The 22503-nt window shown below is 45.9% G+C and overlaps 1 protein-coding gene across 2 annotated transcripts in view; it reads right to left on the bottom strand.

Moving 5' to 3' along the window:
* Positions 1-7793, bottom strand: part of klhl29 (kelch like family member 29) — a gene marked incomplete at its 3' end in the record, with an annotated part of 170916 nt that extends 163123 nt beyond the window's left edge. For both annotated transcript variants that reach the window (XM_079291403.1, XM_079291402.1), the window contains exon 1: positions 7603-7793. The remainder of the gene's footprint in view (positions 1-7602) is intronic.
* Between the last annotated feature and the right edge of the window lie 14710 nt (positions 7794-22503).

The following is a 22503-nucleotide window of genomic DNA, read 5'->3' as shown; positions in this document are numbered from 1 at the left end:
GGCAATCAGCGGAGACCAATTAGGGCCTGAGAGATAGAGGCCCGCCATTAATAATCAAACCGGTCCGCTCTCACATTGCCTGTATTCTCGGAAGGCTGCCGGAGCCGTGTTTAGTCGGCCTCATGATTTTGGGGTGAAAGTATCGTCTTATAATTCAAGATTTGGTGTGCGACCAGAAAAACAAAGCTGGAGTTTTGAGCAGCTCTGTGTCAGCCAGACGGCCAAATGACTGGTGTCACTGCAGTTTAAAAGAGTTCTCTCGTAAAAATCAAAAGGCTTCTTTTCCAAGCGCCAAAGAATTCATGTCCGGAGAGAGGGAAAGGATAGCCCCCCCCCCCCCCCCACAGGCATGGAGCGCTGCCAAAAGGCATCTTTACAATGCCACCTTCGGCCGCCCGCCTTATTAACATTATGGCCACTTTTATCGCCGCCAAATGTCTGTGCGACTCTGAACACAAGAAACCGCCAGACTGCAACACATAAAATTTACGAGCTGCACAGAGACCGGGAAACATTGCCCTTCATGTCCGTCCAAGCAGGAGTTCACTTCCCTCCGATTCTTCATTTCCTTGGCTGCAGTTATGAGCGCCAATCGGCTGACTTTCAAGTCCACTCCAATGAACTGTGAGGCTGCCAAGAGAGGTTAAGTAACTAGGTTTTTTATGTGAGCGGAGGCAGTAGTACGAGCCCCTCTGACTGCTATTCTGTATTTTTTTAACCCCCATTTTCTAGGGCTGCTCCCTCTTAGTCCATTCGTCGACTAACTGGTCCTTTTGGCTTTAATCGACTAAGATTTCGAGGGTTGATCAGTCGATTTCTTTATGCATTTTCATGCTGAATTACTTATTTCCAAGAAGCTTACGACCCCTTGATTGTGGAGTTTTAGTGGGATTCTTTGTGGAGAAACTCAGTCGATTAAAGCAACTAATCTTAATCACACGAGTGGCAGCCGACTATGAAACTCTTTGTGGGTGGACATCCTTTCTATTCACAAACACCATTAGTCCTATTGTCATATTTCGGTGACCAATTGACATCCAGTTGAAGTGACAACATACAATTTCTCACCATTCACGGTGCATCATTGGCAACAGCTGGGAGGAAACAGTCTGCAAATAAAAACAGCCCGTTCCATTACTATGCATCGCCAGGCATCATGCAGTAATTATTTAATACAATTAATGACCCTGGTCATTGTGCTGCAGGTATTTATACAGGGAAGGTCCACTGCCAACATGAATTAATCAACGCCGGAGCACATGCATCACAGCATTAGGTGGTTGGGATGGGGCCAATATTTTATAAGCTGTTCTAGTACTTGGAAGAATACATTCAAGCTAACTGGTCGTAAATAGGATGCTAATACAGATGCACGTCACACCTCCTGCGAACACATGATTTATGTATCCTCTTAACTCAAAAGACCCCCTTTCAACTTGCACTGCTGGAGTATGCAGATCAGACACGGCTGCGAGTCGCCGTGATGTATACTTCCATTAAATGTGAACTATTTACATATTCCTTCCTTGCTGCAGAGAACTGGTTTACAGAATGGGCAGTTCTCTTGAAAACAGAGGATAAAGAAGTATTGATATTACTGAATGCAGGCACACAGAAACCTGCCGGCTCCGGTTGTTCTCATAATGTATGACGGTCATTTAATGATTTCAGAAGATTACGGGGAAAGCCGGCTTGTTATCAAATATTTAATGTAACACTGATGGACATGAGCTATAAACCGCTGTTATACAGCGGCCCCTCTCAAATGACAACAGCGAAGCAGTTTTATTGTAATTCCTTATGGTTCTGGGAAGAACGGTAGGGTGAAATGAGTTCAAGTGACTTCAGTCACCGGTTGAATTTGTTTTCCTCTTGAAGTCTGGTTTGCCTCAAGCGGACAGTGCTGGTTCGAGGCTGACATTCCACCTTGAAAACCGGCTCCAGCAGGCCCCTCTTTAAAGCTCCGCTTCTCCTCAAGGCAGATTCAATTATTCAATTTCATATAAATGATTACACAATACATCCATGTCCTTCGGAGGAACAATCCAGTCTCAAATAATAGCCTGGTATAGTCTGAAGTTGTAACAGCACAACCATACCTAGAATAGATTTGACATTATATCTTAGATGATGTTTATTCCAAAGTAGAGATAGGATAGTAAAATATACCTTATTAAAATGACTTAGGTTCATAAAAGAGATGCCAGGGGAGCAGTGGCTGTCAGGCAGCCGCAGAGCAGAACTAGTCCTGTAGCCAGGCCTAATGGGGACCTGCATGGAAACAAAACAAGGCAGTAGTTGTGGCGGTGGTGACGAGCGACGAGATAGAAACGATTTTCACGCGTCCACCTCCTTCCCATGCCTCCCCCGTCCATGGAGCAAACCTGCAGTGTCATCATATGGGGCTAACAGGCTTAACCTGCCCCCCACCGAGCCACTCACCAAACAGCCTCACAGACCGCAGGGGCCTCGAGACGAAGCCTCACACACCCGAGTCCAGACCACATCCTCTCCCCCTGTGCCCAAACATGTCAAGTGAATTTAAAACCGTGGGTGTTGGGTATTAAAACGATGTTAATGGATTCAACTTCTCTTCTCAGAAAGGCTATCCGTTTTTTCAGGAAACCAAATATTGCATGAAATGACATTGGGCTAAAGCGATGGGTACATTTGGAATTGGGTCTTTATCTGGAGAGTATGGCCCTCGGTTTTGGCTCTTGGGGTCACTTTGCGTCATCGGGGCCTCAGCATTTTGTCGGGCCGCGTAGCTCGTCTGTTCTTTCTGGAAAGCATAACTAATGGGCCGCAAGCGAAAACACCACGACATGGGCTAATGAACGGCCCTCTACCAATGTGGCATGTATGCGCGCAGTGTAGTGCTGGAAAACACGGATGGATGAACAAAAGAGGATGCACGTCACTGGCCAGCAGCTACTTTACTTTGCAGGGATAGGGTTTGTTCTTGGATTGAAAAAGTAAGCGCTAATGCTTAAATAATACACAGGTACTTCATAAAAATAACCATATTTTACCATCTACAAACACAAGCTACTTTAAAATAATTCTGCAACTTCTGCATGAAATGTTAAAAAGCTTTATTTAAATGGCTGAAGACATTTGAAAGGGAGCTACCGACTCAACTCTCCATGGATGTAGGAGGTTCACAGTTTAGTGCATTCCGAGACCATTTTTGTCTCTGCACAGGGAAACTGCAGGCTTTTTAGAAACACGATACCAGCATCACTGGCCCTTCAGTGACTCTGTTAGAAGGCTACTGAAGAGACTGCCTTCATAGTTCACTGATCTCTAAAGAGCTCGGGAAGCACAGCGTTTGCCCGTAGCCTTTTGCCCCGTGTACATTAGCAAGTCCACCGCGCTTGTGTAATAACCTCTGATGCTAAATATTCATCCACACATTCGAGCAAAGCCATCACTGACACCAAAGTGCAATAAGGGAAGCACAAAGGCTGCAGTGGGAATAGCAGAAGACTGATTCTGCAACGTCGGTAAAGATGAAAGATTTACACCAAAAACCAAACTTAAGTTAATTATCTTTAGAAAAAGAGATTACACCTCTCAGGAGTGAGGGGAAACTCAATCTGCTTCGTTATATTCTATCCTCCTCCTTTCACTGAAAACTCCTTCATCATCTTGGCATCAAAGCTGCACACGAGTCACCCAACTCTAAACATATCAAGCAACTCTTTTGCTCAAACTTGTTACTTTTGATAGGCTTTTAAACACGGCCGGCCCGGGACCTCACCAAACACACCATGATCGACGAGACGCCGGATCATTTTAAATGACAGCGTAAAACGGAGCTTGCGTCGGCGCCTCTTCAGAGCAATTAATGCGACCGCGGACTGTTGTCTCCAACGGGTACCGATGATCAGATTTAGGCCCTGCTCTCGTTGCAACTGCCGCTTTCGCCACTTCAGCATGACTACTTGAAAAGAACAAGAAAAACAAACAAGAAGATTGAGACCACTCTCAAGTTTGTACGAGAAATATTAAGCTACTACCAGCAGCCGGTTAGCTTAGCATAAAGACTGAAAACAGGGAGGAAAAGCTCACGCGTCTCTCTCCAAGAGGTAACAAAATCCACCAACCAAATCTACCGTCGTTTGTTTAGGCTGTGCAAAAACCGAAATGTAAAAAGATAAGTCTAAAATCACACTTGTAATATATAACAATGTAGCAGTTCTCGCTAGTATTACTATTGGCCTGTTATTTCATCAACAATATGCTGCAGGTACTCCGACCCCTCCTTAGCGTTAGCTGTAATTAGCGTCATGTCTTCGTGCGAGGTATAGTGCAACAACGTCACGCACTCCAGCTTCAAGAGGCTCTTGCAGGATTCTCGTGGATTAAGGGCCATCTGAAAATCACAAACAAAAGAATTCTCCTTCTCCGATGTCTGAGAATGAAAATGTGAAACTGCCCAAAGCAACACGAAGTCAAAGTCAATTTGTTTCCCTAAATTAGTAACATAATATGCTGTTCTGGAAAAAAAAATAATGTAACACCCGGACCATTTTAAGAATAAAATAATTTTCTCAATGTCAAATTTTTGTCACCCGATTGTCATCAGCGTAATAGACTACCAGGATGTGATCACAACACTACAGCTCTTCAACTGCACTCATATTATGCAAATGACTACAGAAATATTTCCACAATCTATAAAAAACATTTCCAACCAAAAACACAAAGAACAGCTTCCGAATGCCAGCGTCTCACAGTCAATTAAGAGAGAGGCTGTGTGTGGAAGCTGTTCTTTCAAATCATGCACGTATGATCGTTATCTCTCCTGCTGCTCCCAACAAACATTTTAGCCAGCTGACAAAGAAATGACAAAAAGAGCCCAACACGCTCAACAGTGCATCTATGCAGTCATTTCTGAATGGCCTTTGAATTACAGTTGAACTACACGCAGAATAACTGCGCACATGGGCTCAAAGTAGCCCATTTTGGCATTTTGATTGCTAAAAATTGGGTGTTTAAAATGAGATTCCAAAATAAGGCGTTTTTAAACAGAGAATGGAGTTCATTGTTGAGCAAAGGCATGAAAACACACAATTGCTCTTCATTTCGATGGGGGCGGGTTGGTCCATGTTGGCCTTCTAATAATACCCACTGCTCCACCAGCATCAGCGTAATTGCCGGCAACAATCACACGTTAATATTTTCCCCTTGCAGAGCGGGTGCAGATAAACAAAAGCAGCATTTGTGCATTATTGAAAAAGGAGACAGTGGAAATAGCTCCATCTCATCCAGGCCCGCTGCCTTGCACCGGCAGATGCATCATTTATGTTTAGCTGCCTGTTATTCCATGAGAAACCTGGCTTTCTGCAGCCATGTTTGTTGAAGAGCTTGGCACAACTTCTGTTCTCTGGACTCTTTAAACAGCAGTCCATCGCCAGAGGCAAAAAAGCCACAGATCACAACTTCATCCAAGTACGAGGACACACAGTTTCCTCCCGTCGTACCTTCTCTGCCTGTACTTACAGCCTGGCAGTTGGAGCAGGGCGATATGGAGAAAATCAAACATCACGATATCTTTGACCAAATACCTCGATATCCGTACTTTGGTTAACTGGTGCTTTCAAAAAATATTTACACAATGTTCTTTCGTATGAACAATCAGTAATGTGGACATAATGACGAACAGCAACAACATTAGTACATTATTTTACTGTAACGCTTCCTTTAAAACCAGGAAAAGACAACGAGGTCTAAAAGCCGATATCGTCTCATATCACAGTATCGATACAATATCCATATATTGCCCCATTAAGACACACCAATCAAATTATGAACGCATTACCCTGCAAAAGAGCTCTCCTATAAAAAAAGAATAAACGGCCTTGAGCTACGGCATCGTAATTCTGCCGACCACAACAACAGGAGTCGTTTCTCGCTTGGCCTTTACTAATAGGATAAATGCCTCGAGGTCATTTCTGAATGGATTCCCCGAGCCAAAGCGGTTTCCCAGGCCAACCCCGAATCACGCTGGACATAGAAGGATTATCCCTGATTGAGTTTATTGCAAAGAAGCATTTGACAAACTGGAGGGAAAAGAAACACAATACTTCAAATGGAAGTGATGCTTTGCCCTGACAATGAGGCTGTGTAGCTTAACGCACACATACGCCTCCGTACATCGCTGCTGCTCCACCTACAGCGAGTGGTTACTCGAAATATGCAGAGACAACTCTCTGTCAGACGGAGCAGATGAGCGATAAGGCCCCTGCTAAACGGCCCCGGCTCTCTGAGGTAAACGCATTGTCTTACCTCATCGAGTGCAGAGCTCCCTGCCTGTTCAGGAGGGACGAGGACCAAAGCCCTTAATCCCCCGCCTTAATTCACGACAGCCTGCTAGGTTTTCAAATGGCATCAGCGGGGAAGTGCGTCCTGCTCCTGGCCCACGTGTTCATACAGAAACACCGGGGTATATCGGTTTAGGAAGAGGAACACATGCAAGCCGGGCAGCTGTGCGTCCATTTATACACAAGCTGGTAACACGCTCATGCCGGGGCTCGTGTAAAGCATCAGTGCCGATTGACAGGTGTGTTGACGAGTACAAGAGTTGAGTCTGAATAATGCTAAATATGGACTACAGGTTGAAGGCGTTAACGAGTAGTACCCTGCCGACGTCAAGTCCGTCATCAAATGCCTTCCCACCTGCCAGGAAATGAACAAAACACTGCTCGCCGTGGAAGAGCGGCAGCATTTCCAAACGGATTGGATTCATCTGTAACTTTGTGCACAGGAAGCGCTCAGTGTCCCTCGCAACCAGCGCTCTACTTCACAGCCATGGGTGCAGCCCTTCACTGGAACAGATGGGACTCGTGATGAGTAATGCTCTGTCGTCTGGAGGATGAGTCTCGCATGCTGCGGGCTACACGTTATACACTGTACATCCGTAGAATATAAGAATAGGACTGTGTGAATACACTTTGACACATTGCAGCGTGCAGCACGACTGGGACGCAATGAGAATTACTTTAAATGCAATCTATGGCTGTGAGATGAATGAAAGTGTTTATTTTGGGAAAGTATGCAACCACACATTCAAAGATGCAGTGTAAAGTGAAGACACAACATTAATTACGATTAGTTTACCGCTTGCTTTATTTTGCACAATAGTTTTTTAATTATTAAACAACAAATGAGCATGCATTTGAAGTATTTTTCATTCTACATTACAAGAGATAATTTAAGATGTTTTTTCAGAAAAAAAAACACATTGTGCCGTCATCTCTTTGTCCTTTGTGGCAGTCCTTTTAACTGACCACTACTTCACTCATTTCCTAACGCTTCCAGTTTATCACAAGCTCGGAGACGAGAAGTTAGTTTTTTCTCTCTCGCAGGAGCGCTTGCGCACAACGTGCACGCACACACTATTTGGTAGGCTATGGTCCTCAGCTAACGGGGTGACAGTTAAAACCGCCGATCCTCCTCTCGTTCATTCATGATAGGACATGTGCCCGTGCGGCGCCTGAACTCCTGGCCGACACAAAGCATGCACGTCGAAATAAATGCAGCGTACACAAAGTGCGCGTGGGGGACCGTCTCCGCCTACGCCGCCTGAGCGCTTACCTCCCCGGCCGCTGGCTGCTCCTGTCCCCCCGGCGTCTGTCCTTGTTTCGCTTACGACGCTGCTTGTGTATGAATGCTGTCTTTATCCCGCAAAGACTGCCGTTGCATCGTACAGCACAAAAAAAACAAATAAAAGCAACACCACTGTGCAGCGGCTGTGTGCTTTGCTGGTCTGCGCGCCGCTCCGCACGTCACCAAGCGCGGTGGACAGGACTTGGCAGAGCGCGTCTCTCTCTGTGCTCCCTCTGCGCGGCAGCGGATCGGAGATGTGAGCGACTGCTCGGACGGGGGGCTGGCACACCGTGTGGCCACTTTTCCTCCCGATGCCGCTCCTCCCCTTTCACTTAGAGTTGTCCACACAAGCCCTACAGCGCCACCCACCAGCCACTGCGAGCAATTGCATGTTACCCGCAGGGGGCTGCGTTTCCGCCACAGCGCAGAATAAAGTCCTGGGACCATTAGGGGCCACTGGGGGAGGTTTCATGCAGGTCGAGATTGGGCTACAGTTTAGTTGAATTCTCTAGATGTAGAATAAGAGTGTCATTTCTTAATATTAAAGGAAAGCCAGTCCCATAAGCTACATATATAGAGCTTAAATAAAAAGAAAGAAAGCACAAAAAGCTTTTCCGGAGTCACAATCTCACAGAAAGGCCCACTGACAGCGGTTGTTGTTCATTCTTGGTGCTGCAGTATCTACATCGCTGCTGCTTTTCCGTTGCCTGGTAGTTAAATGCTGGTAATTACATTCACTTTGCATCCTGGTTGTAAAGCAGCCCCTGATTAGATGGCTTGAATGGAAATCAAGAGGCTCTTCAAAGAACCTAAATTGTCCTTTGTGCTGTCCTCACTACTTTCCCTGTAACACAATGAGTAATGGCACGCGGTCAACGGAAGGGATGATATGAAGGAAGAGAGAAGATGTGTGTCCCAATACCCATGCTATCATGCCTGTATACTGTTAAGTATGCCTGAAAAATATTTAGTATTGATACACAGTATGTCAAATACGGTTTGCAAAAATAAAATATGTCCGGCAGTTTGCAAGCAGCTTTTCTGGCTGTTCTGACACACAATCCAATAAACAAATGACACTTGAACAACAGGGTCAACGTTCAAGATGCTATGTGATGATGTGTGTTTTCCACCACATAGGATCTTTAACTATACTGTCCATGTCTTCACAACCCCTTCTGAAGCTTTCCAGCTGTTGTTTAACAGAACTATTTGTGCTTATCTGATGGAATATCACCTCATGAGCGAGGCATGATGCAGAATGCATTTGAGTCTATTGGTTTACTGTCGCGCTGCCCCTTTAATGCCCCTACTACCCACAGGTGTTTTCACTTATTGGACTTGATAATTCCTCCTCTGGGGACTGTGTGGGTGTGTACCGACTCTTTGATTGGCATCTCTATCACAGCACATCTTGGGGTGGGTACATCACGCGTTTTCCTCAATATCTCCACCCTTCTTCAACCTGGGCTGGGGTCTAATCAGCCTCATGTGAAAGCACCCGTGTAAAAAATGAAAGCATAATGACATTGAATAATAAGTATCCGCCTACAGTAACTGGCACAGGTGTAAATAATAAATTCAATGATGGCTGAATTCCATTTAGCTGCTTCAGTTTCAGAGTCCTGTTGTTGTGCGTGCTGGCTCACTGTCACGGCGCAAAACAAATCCGATGCCGAATATAGAGGATTTTTGGATAAAAAGATGAAAAGCACCCAAGGGAATCTTGCCTCAATATATTATCTTCTCGTATATGCCTTTTTATATGGTATATAGCTACATATAGTAGAGTAAATTGACTTTGTTCTGAAGGGAGGCGTCGTCCTCGAGCATACTCTTTTCTAACAAGAGAACATAAACATAGATCTAGAGGTGTGTAGACTGGTTAGCAGTGATGTGTTCTAAAGTACTCCCTCCTAACTGTAGCAGAGGATAAATACCATGTTCACCAGCATGCAAGTTAATTATGCACACTCCAAAATAAATAATAAAAATACTCGAGTGCTCCCCGCTCTTGAGAAATCCAGCGTTTCATCAAAATGTCACACTTGGCAGCGTAGATAGAGGGCCTTATCTCATTTGGGTCAAATACTATTTTGCAGTGCTTTCAGAAGTCTCCCACCTGCGCCTTTCAGCCATGACCGCATGTGCAGCGGCGTGTACTGATTTGTCCTCGTGCCCAGTGAGCCTAATCTGAGCCAGCAGGTACTGGTTTGAATTAAAAGGGACTTTTATGTTGTATAATTAAAGCTTCTCATCTAAGATCTTGGTTTTATTGAAGTACACCCCCAAAGGAAAATAATAATTTGTTCAATGATTTGACAATTAACTAAATTGTTGTGCGTTTGTATCTGCAGCGACGCGTTAGGACAGAAACAGGACGTAGAAAAACCTTATTTTCATCTTAAATGGACAAAAGTAAAGGCTGAAAGAAAATAACTGAAGGTGCGTTGAATTTAAAAAGAGAAAATGGGGAATAAACAGGTTTACAAGGATTTGGTAAAAGGTTGCCATTATTTGTGATATTTATTGTAATCAAAAATGAAACGGGAACCTCTTTGGGAAATGAAATGTCAAAGGTTTATCTGAATAATAATACATCGCCCCAGTCCTTCAAATCCTCCAGAGTAGATTCTCCTCATCGCATACAAAGCCCTTCACAACCCTGAGCCCCTTCATACCTTTCTGACCTCCTGCACGCACACTCACAACCTCAGATTCACAGACTTGTTATCTCTCACAGGTCATAGTCACTCACCTAGAGTGCCAGTGATTCTGCAGGGCAGTGTGTTACTCGTGCCCTTTACTTGGACCCATATGTGACAGGATCTGGAGCCTGTAAACAGCAGAAATTGGGCTCAGGGGGCAAAAAGAAACGGCATCCATGAGTTTAGCATTTCATCTTGGTGGATTTAGACCAAAAACAAAAAATGTAATTTCTTGTCCAAGTACAAACAAACAAAACTAAAGTAAAGGAATCAGATCACTGATGGGACTGTGGGGCAAGAGAAACCTGGGAGCCTCTTCTGTTCTTGCCTCATGCCTTCACCCGCTTCCACAGACTATCATTCCCCTTCTATCTTTTTGTTATTTACTTTGGAATCGGGCTATATATCAGCCTCGTTGTACCTCGCACCTCTTGACGTCGGCGCTACTTCTTTTACCAGCCTTACCAGGGCTGCAGCTCTGTTCTTTTACGGTCAGTGTATATCATTGTCGAACAGTGCGTCTTCTCTGCAACGTTTCTATGATCCCAGCAGTTTGTAACTGTCTCGTGTGTGTGTGTGTGTGTGTGTGTGTGTGTGTGTGTGTGTGTGTCTGTGCTCCCCAACAAAACAAGTCAAAGTTTTTTGTGCAACCTCTGCGCTTTTTAACTGTTGAGAAAAGTGATTCTGAAAGAATGCCTGAGAGCGAGTAAAATGGGTTCAATAATAAAAAAGAGTTAGTACTCGATCAGTGTAGTATAAAACCACGACACACACCCTGACAATTAGGGGTAGATGGCATCTGACTCCCATGCAAACGTAGCTGTTTCCCCATAAATATATGTAGAATGTAATGAAATTAAATGAAATAATTGACTGGAATTCAAATCTAGAACTTATATTCAGTTTTATGAAACCACTATAATTAAAGGATTGTATGCTGATCGGTGAGGTTTATATGAAACCTGTTTTAAAGTGCACTGGAATTTGAGATCTGGAAGACACAAGGCTTTGAACTAATCACAGCAATAGTTGTGGATAAACTGTGTGCCTGTGCTAATTGCATCACCCAGATTTATTATAGGCCTTGTTAATTATATTTTCAAACACTGGTGGATAAAAAGGTTCATCTTGTTTTACTGCAAATAAATATATATATATCTATATATCCAAGCTTTTGCAGATATATTGCAGTTTACTCTTGTCTTCAGTACTTATAAAGTGTAATATTGACCCCGCCCTAGTGTGGGAGACTCATGTAGTTTGAAGTAGAATTACAGAAAAGGGGCGAGTCAACACATTTATCCTATTAGACGGACATGAAGCAGACAGTGAGTCTGCGTTGATCCATTATGAAATCCATATCTGTCTGGAAATGAAATGTAGGCTCAATCGCCGAATCACTTCTTCTTTGCAAATCGTGGTCAGACCACCAACGAATTAGCTTTTTTAAATGATTAATTAGCCGCTATGATTCTCTGATCATTCTTGGAAACTTAATGCGCGTTAGCATCCTTAGCAAGGCACATTGAAGTCATCTTCAGAAACACAGAGAGTCTAGCAACATTTATATTCAGGATGACTCTGCTCCTGTGAAGAGAATGGAGCAGCAATGCCAAGTTTTAAACCTTCTCAAACTATCAAAGTATTTCTCCGCCTCGTCGTTGTCTGACGCAGATTTTTCTGATGTCAAATATTTCTCCTGTCTGGCGGGATGTTCCTCATCTTCGTCCTTGTCGGTGAGCGCGGGTGGCGAGCACGTGTTTGAATGGCTGCCATTCTATCAGTGATGTTCGAGTGGCTTTTTTTATGTGGATGGAATGTGAATTAAATTGCCACTATGACAATAAACCCTGCAAATTGATGACAATGTCCCTTAACGCCGGCAGGTTTTGCTGTTGGAGGTGTAACTCGAGAGCAAGCAGAAATTGCATCGTCCCGAAACCAAATCAGTTAACGGTGACTATTACTGTTAGAGATGACCACAAACTCACTCTCTTGCTACTGCCGCAGGTGGCGAAAGGCTCTCGTCCAATTAACAAGTCTAATTACATCACAACTCCTCTGGAATTGCCCCGGCGTTCATTGTCGTCTGACTGTCGGTGTGCGAATGTTCTTTGTGTGAAGTGTGAAGTGGAAAATGCATCAGAATGCTCGGTGGGGTCAAGGGACAAAGCTGCATTTCTTACTTGGCTGGATGATCAGCATGAGGAGTTTTAAACGCGGAAAAGTGAACACTCGACAGGCTACATCGCGTGTGCGATGTCAAAAGGCAACAACAGTATTTCGCGGGAGGCTCGGTGCTCAGATAGCAATGCAGGTGTATCGAGTGGATCATTACAGTCAGACACAGTTAACTGTTATTTTCCAAAGCGTTTTCCAGAGTCACATTTACAGAATTAAGTGTTGTGTATACTGACCGAATGGAGAAAACACAATGACTGACATTAACATTTTTATGTAACTATATTTCAGTCCATGAAACTGATTTCTTCCGATTTGGCCAAATGAATATTCTCAAGCCATGCATAGTTTATAACTTCACATGTTTAGCTTAACATGGGTTTAGACTGATCACGGCTTGTATTTTTAATGTGTACACCAAATTGTATTCACGTGCCAAAAAATAGCCTTCAGCCATTTGCAGCATGCAGGATGTTACAGTCTCCTGACTGCCTTGTTGAAAAACCTGAACTCAGGCTGAACAAAAACTAGACAGTGCACGCTTCAGAGGTTTTATCTGAAATGAGAAGTGTTGTTTTCTCCCTTTCTCCCGCTTCACATGTACCTCTGTGTGGCGCAAAACAACCTTTTTCACCCAATTATCTCTCCCACAGGGCACCGTCAGGCAATTTGGCTCCAGTCAAGACTCTGATTCATTGAGCCAGATGATTTAAAGCTTTTTTTTGGGGCACTAGGACTGAAACGGCTGCCTGATTCTCAGTTGATATTAAGCAGCGCGAGTTGCTCCACTAAAGGTTGCGGGGACAGAAATAGCATGTCATTTCTCGTCTCCCTCATTTGTCCCCTTTGTGGAAAACCATATGTCTGTGTGATAACAAAATATTGTAAAGCATAACGTAATATACCCTGCAGTGCCGGATGAAAGCTCACATATATTCTATACTGTTCCTTATAGAATGAATACATCAGCAGACGGGATTACATACATCTTGGTAACTACGGTCACCACAGTGACACAAACTCGATGTCCTTGACAAACACAGAGATAATTATTACAAACATTAGGCTCTGCAAAACCGATTCATTCACAGCTGGAGACCCCGAGGACAGCATCTCCAATAATTACTGCGTGAGGTTTCGTGCTGCAGGCACATAAAAACAAAAGCTAATGGCTCATCTGACGCCTGCTGTAGAGCTGTCCTGATAAGGGGCTTCAGCAGCAACAGATGTCCGGACCACTGAAAGAATTCACCTGCTTTTATTAAGCCATTAGAGGAGCAAACAAAAAAACAAGCTTTTGCAGTGACCCTGCAAGAATGTGTTCTGTGATGTCTCCTCTGCTCCGGCACAACCTCGTCTGTAGTGCACTGTTAAAGTCATAACGGTTGATCAATGCGCCGTGTCAATCTGGATTGTTGCAATTAGAAAGCAATGCCCCCCCCCCCCTAAAGAAAAGCTATTTTAAGTCATTTGCTTGCAGTGGGAGAAGCAACCGAGAGGATAATTGGGTATTGACAAAAGAGTGTGAAAACCCAAGACAGCATGCAAGACCACTCTCCAATTGCCTCTGTCATCTTGAGGCTCTGATTATGCTGTTTACTGACCAGATAATTGGGGCGACGCTTGATAAAAACAAACATTTCAGGGCGAAGCGTCAAATAGGAGCAAACTTGCATAAAATGATTCGGAACACTTAATTGGGACGATGCTTCCCCGTTTACTGCAACTGCTTGTGAGGCCCGACACACTCGCGACTTCCTGCTTCGCTGGAGTTGAAAGCAATGCTGTTCGCTGGCGATGTTGTATGAGCATGGGAGGGCTCTCGTGCTTCGGTGGGTGTAAACTGATCCTACACGGCTTGTTTTAATGCGTAACTGACCAAATTAACATCGTCGTGGTTTCTGCTGTACAAGCATTACAGTGGCAGTGATCATGTTCTCGTGTTCAATGTGTTGCTGTAGCCATGAGGGTTGAAGGCACTGATTCCCAATCAGCTGCTTCCTACTAGTGATGGGGTCCTACAAGACCAAAATAATTTGACATGTGACAGTTGTGTGTTTGTTTGCTTATGTTGCCGGACCACTGAGGGTCAAATCCAATACCCCCCCCCCCCCCCCCCAATAAAAACACAATTACAATATATTGCATTGTATGTTTATCTGTGAATGTGTTTTATGAATAACCCCGTTTCTCACCAGAAAGTACAGACGATAACATGAAACTACATGTACTCCTTCAGTGAATCCCTCATAAAAACTGTCTCCATCTGTTCACAGCCTCCACTCACACTCTGTTGTTGAGCACCACCTAGTGTTGACAGCAATCATCTTCAGTCTCTTCTGCCAAAGACTCCATAAGAACAACGCTTGTGTTGACTGTACGTGCACTAAAAAGAGCTGTTTGATACCTTCACAATGTTCTCTTTTACGAGATGAGATGTACATTATACATGTGTGACACAAAGGAGATAAAGACAATGTGAAAACCCGGCCCAATACATGACTACTAGCGCGAAGGTATAACATAAGGTGAATTGTTGAAACATTTTGATATGGAATAGATATCTTACTTGTTGGTCATTTGCAGTAAGAGAAGGCTGCTTCACACATCCACCTGACTGGTTTTGTAACCCAGAGCCGGCAGAGGCTTCATGGCTGGGTGGAAGACAACAGAGGCCATCTGTTGTCTGTGTTTGCTTTGGTGCCCTGCCACGAAAAAAACCTCTGCTGCCAGAACACCCAAGGGTCCCCATGTGCACGGCACTGCGCCATGGGGACCGGCTCACTGAAGCACCTTTAACAGCCTACTGGCTCCGTCAGGGGACGCCGGTGTTTCTGCCAAAGCCCGGACACAATAGCGGCGGCGACGCTTGAAAAGGGGCCTTGTTGTAGCGGGAGCGTTACGCAACCATGCCATTAACCTTAATTGGAGCAGCTCGGTGGAACACGGAAAAACTTTCAACGCTCTGAGACAGCAATGTTGTCCCCCAGAGTCACATCAAATCGAAAACTGATCGCAGGCTGAGTTAATTGAATTGCAGAATAGTTACATTGCTGCTGAGGAACCGCTCGTGTGCTTTTACAGAATACTACGGCCATTGCGTAATCACAGACACGTGACACATCATTTGGGGCTATTCCTCCTCCTCCTGTTTGTGGGTGAACATAATGACACCACGGAATTAAATCCCATGTGGGGATTGGGTGTAGTTCAGGAAACACTCAAATAAGGAGACATGTTGATAGCTCCCTTAAATTAAGTTTTGCTTGTTCAGACTCTAAAGGGACAGTTCACCCCACAATCAAAAATACGTATTTTCCCTCTTGCCTGTAGTGCTATTTATCGACACATAATGAGTTTTGGAGATCTCTGTGGTAGCGATGTTCTGCCGTCTCTCCAATATAATGGGACGATATCAAGAATACTCAACTGCAATGAATTTTGTCCAGAAATCATGACCAAGATATTCCACAGACCTTGTTGTGAGCGACTATAGTTGAAAGAAAATAGTTCCTGCATTAATACAACAAGGTCTTTAGTTTTTCAAATTCATTTTATTTTGGCACTTTGAGCACCAAAATCCAACCAAAAGCCAACATCTCTATAGATATAGTCTCCAAAAATAGGCAACTTACACCGAAAGCATCTAGATTGACAACAAGCACTATGAGGAAAAAATAACTATTACAAATAACTAAATGCCTATTCAACACATAAATGGACTGCAACCTCATATGACATGTAGGGAAATGGCTGTAGGGACTATCCTACATTTTTGCTTTCATTTCCTTTCATCAACGTTGACACTATTCGGTCTATCGATCTGCGACATGGAGAGATAGTGTCATGAATATCTCCCATTCATCAGAGAAAATAGCCCACAGCACTTCCTCCCTAAATCTGTTATCTCATACTCATTAATCTCCTCAGAGATTGGATTGCAAAAGAAGATTACAGCGACAGCAGGATTTACCAGAGTTGAGGGGGGGGGGGGGGGGGGGGGTCACTGCATTTCGTTTTTGGACCCAGTGGCTCCACCATGTGTCACGTCCAACTTGAAGGTACTGAGTGTAGATACAAAACGCCGAGTTCAGGAGCCAAAAAGAGGTAGACTTTAATAAGATATCCCACAGAGGGAACACACAGGAACAGACGTGTCAAGAAAACATGAGGCTCGAACGAAGGGCAAGGTACAGACACGCCTTAAATACACTTGAGGCAATTACACAGGTGAACCCACTTAAGGTGAGCCAAGTCCAATCAGTCCACAAAACCTAATTAAGGCGCACTCTGCCACCATCTGCTGGATGTCCTGGGGTCCTACGGCGCAGTCCTGACAGTACCCCCCACCCGACGGCCACCTCCAGGTGGGCCAGGCTGGAGAGGGTGTGCACGGTGAAAGGCACGGATGAGGGCAGGATCCAGGACGTGCCGTGAGGGCACCCATGAGCGTTCCTCTGGGCCGTAGCCCTCCCAGTCAATCAGGTACTGAAGGCCTCGCCCCCTCCGCCGGGAATCCAGCAGCCTCCGGACGGTGTAGACAGGGCCACCAGCGACGACCCGCGGAGGCGGCGGCAGTGGGGCAGGCCTGGACAAGGGCGAGGAGAAGAGAGGTTTCAGCAAAGAGACATGAAACACTGGTCTCACCCGGAGAGTCCTAGGAAGTCTGAGTTTGTAAGCCACCGGGTTGATCCTCCTCTCCACAGGAAACGGACCGATGAACCGGGGAGTGAATTTGGAGTCCGTGCGCAGAGGCAGGTTCTTGGTGGAGAGCCATACTCTCTGTCCAGGGCGGAACGTCGGGGCGCGCCGTCTCCTGCGATTGGCCTGGATCCGATGGGTTTCGGTGGCGCGCGTAAGCGCAGCACGGGCCTTCTTCCAGGCCTGGCGGCATCTGGCCACCGCAGCATCCGCAGAGGGGACCGCAGACTCGGACTGCTGAGAGGGAAAAAATGGCGGGACATATCCGTACTGAACCTCAAAAGGCGACATACCGGTGGAGGACCCACTCAGTTGGTTGTGGGCGATCTCAGCCCACACCAGCTTTCGACTCCAGGCACCCGGATTGGATGATACCATGCAGCGTAGGTATTTCTCCAGCTCCTGGTTCACGCGTTCCGTCTGTCCATTACTCTCCGGATGGTAGCCTGATGAAAGACTGACAGACGTTTCAAACAAGGACCAAAATGCACTCCAGTACTTGGACATGAATTGGGGCCCTCTATCAGAGACAATGTCACTAGGGATGCCATGGTGACGCACCACCTCTCGGACCACCAAATCAGCGGTTTCCTTCGCAGACGGCAGCTTAGGTAGTGGGACAAAGTGGCTTGCTTTGGAAAAACGGTCCACAATTACAAAAATCACTGTGTTACCGTCAGAAGGTGGTAGGCCAGTGATGAAGTCCATTGAGATGTGGGACCATGGCCGATAAGGAACCGGCAGGGGGTGGAGCAGGCCCGCCGGGGCTTGGTTTCCTGACTTCTGTGTAGCACAAACAGAACATGCGTGAACATACTCCTCAATGTCAGTTCTCATGCGTGGCCACCAAAAGCGGCGGCTGACTAGCTCCATCGTGCGGGCAGCCCCAGGATGGCCCGTCACTGGTGAGTCATGCCCCCATTGTAGAACCTCAGAGCGGGCGTTGAGCGGGACATACAGACGGCCCGGGGGTACTCCACTAGGACCTGGATCCTCCTCTTGCGCACGCAGGACGGCGTCCTCCAGGGCAAGCGTCACCTGTCCCACCACGCAGCTGGGGGGAATGATGCACTCAGGGACAGGGTCAGTAACGTTGGCGTCATACTGGCGCGATAAGGCATCAGCCTTGGCATTCTTGGTGCCGGGGCGAAACGTGATGATAAACCTGAATCTGGTGAAAAACAGGGCCCACCTGGCTTGTCGGGGGTTCAGGCGCTTGGCCTCACGGATGTACTGGAGGTTCTTATGATCCGTGATGACTGTGAATGGGTGGCGCGCTCCTTCCAGCCAGTGTCTCCATTCTTCAAGTGCCCTTAGGATGGCCAACAGCTCCCTGTCCCCGGCGTCATAGTTCCTCTCAGCGTCACTAAGCTTGCGAGAGAAAAAGGCACATGGGTGCGTCTTGTTGTCCATACCTGATTTCTGGGACAGCACAGCTCCAACACCAGACCTGGACGCATCCACCTCCAACACAAACGGAAGGGCAGGGTCAGGGTGCCTCAGCAGTGGGGCTGACGTGAACTGAGCCTTGAGATGCTCGAACGCCGCTTGCGCCTCCGGGGTCCATCTGAGTCTGGTTGGGGCTCCCCGGGCCACTGCTGTGATAGGTGCTACTATGGAGCTGAAGCCTTGAATGAAACGGCGATAAAAGTTAGCAAACCCCACAAAACGCTGTACCTGCTTGAGAGTGGCGGGAACCGGCCAGTCCAGTACAGCCTGCACCCTGGATTCGTCCATGATTACTCCATCGGGGGAGATGACATACCCCAAAAAGGAGGTGCGGGTAACGTGGAACTCACACTTCTCCAGTTTGACGAAGAGCTGGTTGTCCAGCAACCGCTGGAGGACCTGCCGGACGTGCTGGCGATGTTCTGTGAGGGACTTGGAAAAAATTAGCACATCATCGAGGTAAACGAACACACTGCGGTTGAGGAACTCCCTGAGCACTTCATTTACAAAGGCTTGGAACACAGCAGGAGCATTGGTCAGACCAAATGGCATTACCCGGTATTCATAATGTCCACTGGGGGTGCTAAAAGCAGTCTTCCACTCATCATTCTCTCTGATGCGGACCAGATGGTAAGCATTCCGCAGGTCTAGTTTAGTGAACACTGTAGCTCCTCCAAGAAGATCAAAAGCGGAAGACATGAGTGGCAACGGATATTTGTTCTTTACTGTGATGTTGTTCAGTGCTCGGTAATCTATGCATGGTCGTAGACCACCATCTTTCTTGGGTACAAAAAAGAATCCTGCTGACACTGGTGAAGTTGAAGGGGTAATAAGCCCGTTCTTAAGAGACTCGCTAATGTAGTCCTCCATGGCCTGAGTCTCGGGCCTGGAGAGAGGGTATAGTCGTCCCCGGGGGGGAATAGTGTTAGGCAACAGGTCAATGGCACAGTCAAAAGGTCTGTGAGGAGGAAGTGCTGTAGCTCTAGTCTTACTAAATACTTCAGCTAGGTCATGATACTCTGCAGGGACTGAAGAGAGCTCAGAGGATGAACAGGCAACAGAACACTTCATCACAGGGGTAACATGTCTGGCTGAGATACACTCTGGGCTCCATGATAAAAGTTCGCCAGTGGACCAGTTGAACTGGGGATTGTGTTTCTGAAGCCAGGGAAACCCTAGTACTACTCTATCATGTTGGGATTGGACTAAAGCCAAAGAAACAGTCTCTGTATGTGACCCAATCTGCAGTAGTAAGGGGTGTGTCATGAAGTCAATTTTACCGGAGCCTAGGGGTCGTCCGTCGAGCGCCTGGATTCTCACAGGATTGGGAAGGGCCTTGGTAGGTAGACCGAGGCGTGTGGCCAGAGCAGAGTCCATCAGGTTTTCCTCTGAGCCTGAATCGATCAGCACCGTGATAGGGATGTTCTCCGGGTTCTCTGGGGTCCAGGTGAGTCGAGCCCTCAGGCAGAGGCGCTTAACTGGGTTGGGGTACTGAGAGTGGACAAAATTGCTCACTACGCTGTCCCCTCCTCCTAATGAGCATCCTCGTTCTGCAGGTGTAATGCGGTACCTGCCTACCTCCATTGCCTCCGCTTGAGCGGGCTGAGCAGTGGGGCCCGACGCGCCCAGTGGTGAATGCGCTTGGGGAGGTGCCGAATTGGGAAGCCTGCGCTCACGCCTCCTTTCGCGTATGCGCTGATCGAGGCAGATAGAGGTGGTTATGAGCTCATCTACAGTGACCCCCCACTCCCGACTAGCCAAATCATCTTTGACCGCCTCCGACAGGCCATTGTAAAAAGTGGTCAAAAGTGCTTCATTGTTCCATTTGCACTCAGCTGCCAAGGTGCGGAATTCTATGGCATATTCAGACACAGGTCTAGCTCCTTGGCGGAGCGAGCTGATGCGGCGTGCTGCTTCTCTGCCACTCACTGGGTGGTTAAAAACCTGGCGTAGTGTCTTGGAGAACTCTACTGCATTAGCACAAAGTGGGGAATTTGCCTCCCATAGGGCAGTAGCCCATACTAGAGCTCTACTGGTTAGCAGCGAAATCATAAAAGCGACCTTAGCTTTTTCTGAGGGGAACTGATCAGGCTGCATGACAAAACACAGGTCACACTGTGTCAAAAATCCCTGACAGGTCTCTGGAGTGCCGGCATACCGCTCTGGTTTCTGTAGGAACGTCTTGGCAGCCGGGGGGTTCGGCTGGTGCATTTGCTGGGTTATCCAGGCTTGGATCTGCTGGATCGAGGTTCCCTGGGATTCCACAGCGCCGAGCACCTGGGCTAGGCTGACGTCTCCTCCTTCGGCGCCTGTTACACTCATGTTGGTGGTTCGAGCCTACTGTCACGTCCAACTTGAAGGTACTGAGTGTAGATACAAAACGCCAAGTTCAGGAGCCAAAAAGAGGTAGACTTTAATAAGATATCCCACAGAGGGAACACACAGGAACAGACGTGTCAAGAAAACATGAGGCTCGAACGAAGGGCAAGGTACAGACACGCCTTAAATACACTTGAGGCAATTACACAGGTGAACCCACTTAAGGTGAGCCAAGTCCAATCAGTCCACAAAACCTAATTAAGGCGCACTCTGCCACCATCTGCTGGATGTCCTGGGGTCCTACGGCGCAGTCCTGACACCATGACTTACTTTTTAAAGTAAGACAAAAAGTTAAGCTTTGAATTTAGTGTCAATGGAGCACCTCCAGTCTGTGTGTTGCTTTGTCTCTTTGGCAGCGAGCTGAGGACATTATGAACACATTAAAGTGCCAAAAAGGCCAAAATGAGCTGATGATTTGAAGGGTTCTCCCCCTTTAACGAAACAGCTACTGCTCTGTCCTGGCGAGGCAACAAGCTGCAAACACTCATCAATTACGTTGCTCAAACAAGACCAGTGTGTGAGACGCTACTACTGTGTTTTCCAAGTTTTGGGAGAAGTTTGTGAATGTTAACAGCTTTCACCGTCAGCGTGACAGATTGTGGAAATGCACTGCGCTGAATGTGTAAACAGGAGATGAATCATTGCTGTCAACAAGGCTATGCAAGCAAGCTGTGTGGGGAAATGTGGCTGGTCTACAGTTCTGGTCTTGCCTTGCACCTTTAAATATCTATCTTTGAAACCTTATATTTGAAAAATACAATGTCTTATTGTAGCTTTAACTCCCCAACAGTATGGTAGGTAGTTATATTTAGCTCCACCTCAACCAGTAACAACATTTAAAAGACTCTTACACATTTAGTTATAACACTTTCTAATGAGTCACCCATTATAAAGGTCTTTAAGCCAACAATCTGCACCAGTTTTACACTACAAGTTGAGTTTACTTGTCATGCAGAGTCTTACTCAGCCTGTGAAAACAGTAGCATCATGTCCTCTGTGGTTCAAGAGGGAGCTTTCCCAAAAAATAAGCCTGAAGATGTCATCCAGGACCCAGCTTGACCCATATTACCAGTAAGCACTAAGAGATTGGGTATCTCGGCCTTCTGCTGCTTTTGACCTTCTGACCCGCCAGATGGTTTGTTACACAGAATCATCTAAGAAGTCTTCATTGGAAACTGTTTGGAAAAAGGCGGGCACTTTCAAGGAAATACGTTGCAGCGGATTGGATGAGCCATCTTTCAATCAAACTCTTGCCAAAGCCAGTCGGAGCAAAAAGATCTTTTCTATTTAATTTAATTTCATTTAATTTCATTTAATTTCATTTCATTTCATTTCATTTCATTTCATTTCATTTCATTTCATTTCATTTAATATATATATATATATATATATATATATATATATATAATATATATATATATATATATAATATATATATAACATGTTATTTATAATTATTATAAGTATTTTT

This window comes from Melanostigma gelatinosum (genome assembly GCF_949748355.1).
Source record: "Melanostigma gelatinosum genome assembly, chromosome: 19".
Classification (NCBI taxonomy): Eukaryota; Metazoa; Chordata; class Actinopteri; order Perciformes; family Zoarcidae; genus Melanostigma; species Melanostigma gelatinosum.
The sequence above is the reverse complement of the archived record's forward strand: the minus strand, read 5'-3'. Positions and strand labels throughout refer to the sequence as shown.